Genomic DNA, 8,752 nt, shown 5'->3' with positions numbered 1-8,752 from the left:
TCAACTGATTCCAACTTTATTTTATTTTTTTATTATTATATTTTATTAATAAAATTATATTTACTATATAATTATATATAAATATGTCTACATTATGTTATATGTAAATATAATAAATTATAATATATGAATTACATGTAATTCATATATTATACATTTTATTATTATTTGTTATCAATCAATAAGGATCTAGTAAATGCCTATTATGGCTGAGCATGGTTCTAGGTACTGGGGACAGAAAGATCACAATGAAATCGTCTCTTCCATTAAGGAGCTTACCTGTGGGACTTTAAACAAACTTAACCTCCTGGAGCCTTCGTGTCTTCATCTGCGAAATGATGTGATTGGACTAGAAGGTTTCTAAGGGCCCTGTATTTTCAAGGACTACATCCATGGATCTATCATCCTATGAACTGTGTTTATGATTCACATACGTTAGGAGTTTTAGGTGACTGCTCCCTCTGGTGGCCTCACTCAGAATTACCACCTAACTTCATACATATATCTCATACAATGGTATTGACTTAACTTTGGACTGGGATGGGGGAGAGCCAATTGAGAAAGGAATAACTACCTTCAGCCATACGCTTAGATACCATTGGCATTTAGTGTAGGATTTGAGGGACTGGTTTCTATCTCAGGATAACACTACCCTGAAAGCATTTTCTACTCTGGATATGATTGTAGAATCATAGTGTTCAAAGGGACCTCAGAGGACATCTAGTTCGACCCCCTGTTTCTAAAGGTGAGGAAAGTGAGACCCAGAAATATCAAACTACTTGCCCAAGGGCACACAGGTGACATGTATCAGAGGTGAATCCACTGAACCTTAGATCAGAGCTCTTTCCACTGTATTATGGTCTAACTATGTATGGTGCATTAAAATGTATACATGTCCTCTTGTGCTCCTCACAATAAGCTTGAATGGTAGACATGAGTGATTTTTACCTCCCTTCCTATCTTTATTTTGCAGAAAAAGATACTGTACCTTAGAAATGTTAACTGATATGCTTAAGGTCACACACAAAGAGTAGGTGGGAGAGTAAGGACTCAAATTTTAGAAATCACAAATTATCATAGGTCTATAAAGACCTCAGGGGACATCTACCCCAGTCCCCTCATTTTAGAGATGAGGAAACTGACTTTCCTGCTATTACACAGGAAGTAGATATTAGAGGTAGGATTTGAACCCAGTTCCTTTGATTCAAGAGCCAGTGTTTTTTACATTATACCATTCTTGGTTTCTTTTTGTTTGTTTTGGGGGCGGCCAAGTGGTGTCATTGTGCATAGAACACTGGGTCTGGGGTCAGAAAGACTCAGCTTCCTGAGTTCAAATCTGACCTCAATACACTTACTAGCTGTGTGAGCCTTGGTAAGTCATTTGACCCTGTTTGCCTCAGTTTCCTTATCTATAAAATGAGCTGGAGGAGGAAATGGAAGACCATTCCAGTATCTTTGCCAAGAAAACCCCATAGGGAGTCACAGGAAGTCAGATATGAATGAAAAACAACTGAACAACAACAAAAATCAGTTAAGTATAACATATCTAGAATTTAAAATCTAAATTTCAACCACAAAGTAGAGCTCATCTTCTCAGATGATAATTAATAGTAAATAAATGTTCATCCAATATTGGCACAGAACAGAACTACGTATTTAGATATACTTTCTAAATCTATTCTCAGAAACAGGTAAGGTCGATATGATTTATTTTAATTCACTCATATTTTGGTGACTTTGAGTTCTTCCTGGTGTCCATTTTCCTGAGAATTCAAATAAGGATTTTGACCATCATATTTTAATCGATACTCAGGTCTATGGCCAGAACAACTGGGGCTAGAGACCACTAGGACTCAGTGGGGAGGGGGCAAAGACAGAAAAATGCATCCAACAAAAATGTGTGAATAGGCAGCTACATTAAATTGAGGGTAGACTACCTTGCAAAAGTAACTGTGAAAGTGAACGTGTGTTACTACATTATTTTAAATGGGGTGGACTCTTGTATTCTCATGAGGATATAATTAAGTATATAATCATCTGTTCAGAATGAACTTCACAAAGCATGCTGGATACGATGCTAGAATGTCAGGCCATAAGTGCTTACAATATTGTCATTATTGTGTGCAATGTTCTCTTACTTCTGCTCACTTCACTTCATATAAATTTATTTAAGCCTTCCTAGGTTTTTATGAAACTACCCTGCTTGTCATTTCTTATTTTTAATTATTTTATTTGTTTTCGGTGTTCTACAATCACTTCCATATATCCTAGATTTTTGACCGGTCCCTCCTGCTCCTTCCCCTCTCCCTCCCCACAATGGTGTGCAATTTTATATAAGTTCTACATGTACATTCCTGTTAAATACATTTTCACCTTAGTCATGTTGCATAGAAGAATTAAAATGAATGGGAGAAACTATAAAAAAAAAGCAAAAGATAATACAGGAGAAAATGGCCTGCTTCATTCTGCAGTCTAGTTTCATAGTTTTTTCTCTGCGTGTGGAAGGCGTTTTGCTTCAAGAGTTCATTGGGAATTTTTTAGGTCCTTGCATTACTGTGAAGGACTAAGTCTACCAGAAAAATTCCTCACACACTGTGGTTGTTGCTGTGTATAAAGTTCTCCTGGTTCTGCTCCTTTCACTGAGCATCAGTTCATAAAAGTCCTTCCTCTCTGAAGTCTTCCTGTTCATCATTTCTTATAGCACAATGGGCAGAGCCAAGATGGTAGAATAGAAAGACAGACCTCTAACTCTCCCCCTAAAGCACATAAAATACCTGTAAAAAATGACTCTAAACAAATTCTAGAGCAGCAGAAGCCATAAAACAACAGGGTGAAAGAGATTTCCTGCCCAAGACAGCCTGGAAGGCCAACAAGAAGGATCTATCACACCCAAGCTCAGAGAGGAGTGCAGTTCACAGAGCACAGCACAGCCTTGGCCACGTGGCACAGCATGGACAGGACTGGAGCAAGTTTCACTGGCACAGAATCCCAGGCAGCAGCTGTGGTTCCCAGATTCCTCAACCCACAAATGACAAAGACAGCTTCAAAGGCCAGCTCTTTCACCTGGGTGAGAAGGGAAAGTAGTCTGGTCCCCACCCCAGGGCCTATCTGAAAAAGAAAACCTCCTAGGAATATTATAGCCAAATTCCAGAGTGCCTAGGTCAAGGAGAAAATATTACAAGCAGCCAAAAAGAAACAATTCTAGTATTGTAGAAATACAATCAGGATAACACAAGATCTAGCATCTTCTACATTAAGGGATCGAAGGGCATGGAATAGGATATTCCAGAAGTCAAAGGAACTAGGACTAAAACCAAGAATCACGTACCCAGCAAAACTGAGTATAATACTTCAGGGGAATAAATGATCTTTCAGTGAAATAGAGGACTTTCAAGCATTCTTGATGAAAAGATCAGAGCTGAATAGAAAATTTGACTTTCAAGCACAAGAATCAAGAGAAGCATGGAAAGGTAGACAGGAAAGAGAAATCATAAGGGACTTACTGAAGTTGAATTGTTTACATTCCTACATGGAAAGATAATATTTGTAACTCTTGAGACTTTTCTCAGTATTTGGGTAGTTGGAAGGATTATATACATATACACAGAGGGCACAGGATGAGTTGAATAGGAAAGGATGATATCTAAAAAAAATAAAATTAAGGGGTGAGAAATATATTGGGAGGAGAAAGGGAGAAATGGAATGGGGCAAATTATCTCTCATAAAAGAGGCAAGAAAAAGCTTTTCCAACAGACAAGAAAAGGGGTGAGGTGAGAGGGAAAAAGTGAAGCTTACTCACACCACATTTGGCTTAAAGAGGGAATAACATACACACCCAATTTGGTATGAAAATGTATCTTGCTCCATAGGAAAGTAGGCGAGAAGGGGATAAGCGGAGTGTGGGGGAGATGATAGAAGTAAGGGTAAATGGGAGGAGGGAGTAATTAGAAACAAACACGTTTGGGAAGGGACAAAGCCAAAAGAGAGAACAGAATAAATGGGGAGCAAGATAGGATGGAGAGAAATATAGTTAGTCTTTCACAACAAGACAATTATGGAAGTCTTTTGCATAACTACATATATATAGCCTATATTGAATTGCTTGCCTTCTCAGTAGGGATGAGTGGAGAAGGAGAGAGAAGTTGGAACTCAAAGTTTTAGGAACGAAAGTTGAGAATTGTTTTTGCATGCAACTGGGAAATAAGAAATACAAGGTAATGGGGTATAGAAATATATCTTACCCTACAATAAAAGAGAGAAGATAGGGATAAGGGAAAAGAGGGGTGTGATAGAAGGGAGGGCAGATTGGGGGAAGGAGCAATCAGAATGCACAGTCTCTTGGGGAGGGGGAGGTGAGAGCTGGGGAGAAAATTTGAAACTCAAAATGTTGTGGAAATGAATGTTGAAAATCTAAAATAATTTTTTTTAAAAAAAAAATAGTACAATAGTATTCTATTACATTCATATACCACAACTTGTTCAGCCACTCCCCAGTTGATGAGCATCCCCTTGATTTCCAGTTTTGGGCCACCACAAAGAGAGCTGCTATAAATAGTTTTGTACATGTGGGACCCTTTTCCATTTTTATGATCTCTTTGGATACAGTCCTACAAGTGATATTGTTGAGTCAAAGGGTGCCAGGCCTAGAGGCCTGAGGGCTACCCGAGTCTTACCTTACCTCTATCGCAGGTCTTCGGCTGGCCAAACCGGATAAACATATGAGAGAAGAGACTTTCCGGAGTCAAACAAGGGTTAGGCTTTATTCAGGGTCTTGGTTACATGTGCAGGGGAAGCTCTTCCTTAGGAGGGAGAGAGAAAATCTCCCAAGGAGGCAAAGATCTTATAATAAGAGATTGGAAGCAGAAGTGTAAGTGGGGAGAGAGGGGGAAGGGAGAGCGAAGAGAGGAAAAACGGAGCCTTCTGTCCTGTCAGGGCCCCTCCAGAGCTTAAGCGAGCCTTCAGGCTTTCCTGATCCTAATTCAGCTCTCTGGCCGCATAGTTTGCACCTGAATACCGTGCCTGTTAGATAACAATAGGTGTGCCCAGATCCGGGACAGTCTCGAGGGGGATGCTCCTCCCATCACGTTTCTCACGGGAAGAGGTGGAAATACACGAGATTGCTCGGTCTCACTCCTTGATTCCCTGGTGTTTTATGGGGGGCCTCATGAGAACTCTAAGATTTAGAAGTTCCCACCTTTACCTGCCCGAGACTGTCCACATGGAATTGAGCTTCCATCCCCAGCAAAAGGGTATGCACATTTTTGTAGCCCTTTGAGCATAGTTCCAAATTGTTCTCCAGAATGGTTGGATCAGCTCACAGCTCCACCAACAATGAATTAGTGTTCCAACTCTCCCACAACTTCTCCAACATTTATCATCTTCCTGTCTTGTAATATTAGCCAATCTGATAAGTGTGATGTGGTACCTCAGAGTCATTTTGATTTGCATCTCTCTAAACAATAGTGATTTAGAGCATTTTTTCATATGACTATAGCTAGCTTTAATTTCTTCCTCTGAAAACTGCCTGTTCATATCATTTGACCATCTATCAAATGGGGAATGACTTATATTCCCTTACATTGGACTCAGTTCTCTATATATTTAAGAGATGAGGCTTTTACCACAGACATTAGTTGCAAAAATTCTTTCCCAGTTTTCTGCATCCCTCCTGTCATTTCTTATATGCTATATTTGTATCCATACAATCATATAATACAAATAGTTCAGCAATTCCCAGTTGACAGGAGGTCCCTCAATTTCCAATTCTTTACCACCCCAAAAAGAGCTGACATAAATATTTTTGTACATTTAAGTGCTTTTTGCTTTTCTCTGATCTCTTTGAGCTACAGAACTGGTAATTGTATTGTGCTGAGTTTTGGAAGCACTTATGCACAACCAGAGTGCGGACTTGAATGAAATGGATTTGAAAGTCCATTCTGACTCTGAAATCATGTGATCCTATGTGTTTAAAGATAAGTTGAATTTGTTGAAATTATGTGGAAATTCAATGATTGTAAAGCATGTGTTCCCCTTGTTCTTAACATTTTTAATGAACGATGAAAACACACCACTCTACTGTACACGGGTGCAATAATTTGGAACTATTCTCTTTGAAATGATTTTCTAATCATGCTGGAGGAATGTGTACTGATTCATTAACCTATCCTACTGGCTCTCAATTCAAAACACAAGGATACAGTCTGTGGGGATGAGATAATGATAAATGTTTGCTAGATTGGATAGACAGAAAGAGTCTGGACTTGGAGTCAAAAAATCTGGGTTCAAATCTTGGCTCTGCTACTCACTACTTGTGCGACCTTGGGAAAGTCATTCATTTCTCTGGCTTTAGTATCCTCATATGTAAAATCATGGCGTTGTGAGGGATATCCTTCAAAATCATTCCCTCTTTAAAACTATGAGTCTAAGAGAACAATGTTCCTTCCCACTGAGCTAACAAGATATAAAGTAAATTATTTTAGACTCTTCTCTATTAATTCAATTCTTTTTCATTGAATTATAATAGCCAGTTCAATCATCCATTCTAGAGCCAGAATCCATTAATTATACTACTTTGTTGATGGGAATATGGAAAATTCAGTCTGAACAATAAATTCTATATAGTACCTGTTTCTACAAGCTTCTATCTATTTAAAGGTCAACCTATTTATTGCTGATATTGCTTTTTTGATGACATTCATGGACATAATAGTCCATTCTTCCATTAATGTCTTATTCTAATGTCTTCTTGTGGAGAAAAAGTGACCATGGTCTCTCGAAGGCTATACCAGTAGAGTATAAGCTATGGCAAATTCTGCCATATAAGAAAGGCAGTAACTGACCATCTGGTGTCTGAGAACCAACGTAGCTTAAAAACAAAAAGGCTCATCACCAAGAAATTTGTCACTAGATATTAATTATTTAGATCTAATGATGCATCAACCCACAAATCATTTCCCTGATGATGATATTTGGTGTTTGCTATAGTCAGAACTTTGCAACTTTCTTCTTAATGATGAAGCAGGGTGGTTGTTGTCCTTTGTTCTTGAAGACAACCAAAATAACATGATGAAGCATGGTACATGGGGGTAGATAGGTGGAGCAGAGTGCTGTGCCTGAAAGCCAGGGAAGATTTATCTTTCTGAGTTTAAATCTGGCCTCAGACACTAGCTATGTGACCCTGAGCAAATCACCTAATCCTGTTTACAAATCCTCATCTGTAAGATGAACAGTAGAAGGAGATGGCAAACCACTCCAGTATCTCTATCAAGAATACCCCAAATAGGGTCACAAAAAGTTGGACATGACTGAAATGGATGACGAATGGTGCATGTGGTTTCTGAGTAGCCAATCAGTCTTTGATATCTTTCATTTCTCCTCCATTACTTCTATCCTCTGTGCTCAATTTTGCTTTACTCTCACCAAGTATAAAGATTATATATATAGATTTGGTATCTCTACTTCCTTCTCTATAAGGTACATTTGTAAAAAAATTCCAATTATCTTTGTGAGTTTCTTCTTGTATATATTCCTCATGTCCAAGTGTCCTATGGAAATCATATTTTCATTGCCTTTGGACCCATGATGAAACCAACTCTACCAACATTAGTCTCTGTAAACCATCCTTCCATTTATCTATAAATATTTAATTTAGAGAAAGAATGTTAACAGTTGTTTGACCTAGTTCCTCTCACAGCATACCAATTCACTGTTCGTTGGACAAAAATCTCTTTTTTCATAGTTCAATTCATGCTTATAAATAATCAAAAAATTGTGATCCTTAGCACCCCCTGTCTCCTTTTCTACCACTTTACCACCATCACTACAGAAGCAGAAGAGACCCCCAGACAACTGAGGGACAAATTCTACTTTTCTTTGTTTCTTAGATTTCCGTGGCCAGAATTCTGATCACCTTGTAATCAAACAGTTGATGAATGTATCTATACTTGATTAGGCCTGATTGATCCCAGGCAGAAGGCAATATGGTAAAATAGAGGTCATGCAATTTGGAGTCAAAAGACCAGGGTTCAGATCCTGACTGTGCTGCTTAACTGCCTGTGAGACCCCTGGACAAATCACTTCACCTAAATGGTGGTCAATAATTTCCTCACATGCAAAATGTGGGGATTGGAGTCCATGACATCTAAAGTGGCTTCCAGTTCTAAGTCAATGATCTTATGACCATAATGGGAGCCTTGTATTCTGCTGGCCTAAGCTTCTAAGACCCATTGTTACTGCCAAGCCAGTACCAGGGTAGGACCTTTATAAAGAAGTATATCAACACAGAGAACCTTGTTGAGTCATTATAAATGATAAACATGAAAAATGCAAAGGAGTATAGAAAGCCATATAAAGCGATTTATGGTGAGAATGGAGAATTAGAACAATATATATAGATATTATAATGACTTAAGAGTAACAATAGCTACAAAATCTGAAGAAACAATATGCCAAAGAAAAAGAGATCAGGGAGGGATAGAAAAGCAAAGAGCTAATTATTATTTTGATAAAGTTAACAGATATAATTTTTAATTATAGAGTTTGGCATTTATGGTTGCATTATAAATATATTCATATATAAGTACATATGCAAAAAATATATTTTTCATTTTATTTTTATTGCCATTTTTACAAATTTAAATGATTGTTTTAAAAACCCAAAAAAATTTTATGTGAACTTAGTCTCCAATTCACTGATTCTTTACTACAAAATTGGGAAAAATGATAAAGAAATGGATCAGACTATTTTATGTCG

Source organism: Notamacropus eugenii, chromosome 2 (genome assembly GCF_028372415.1).
Source record: "Notamacropus eugenii isolate mMacEug1 chromosome 2, mMacEug1.pri_v2, whole genome shotgun sequence".
NCBI lineage: Eukaryota > Metazoa > Chordata > Mammalia > Diprotodontia > Macropodidae > Notamacropus > Notamacropus eugenii.
Note: the sequence above shows the minus strand (reverse complement) of the source record.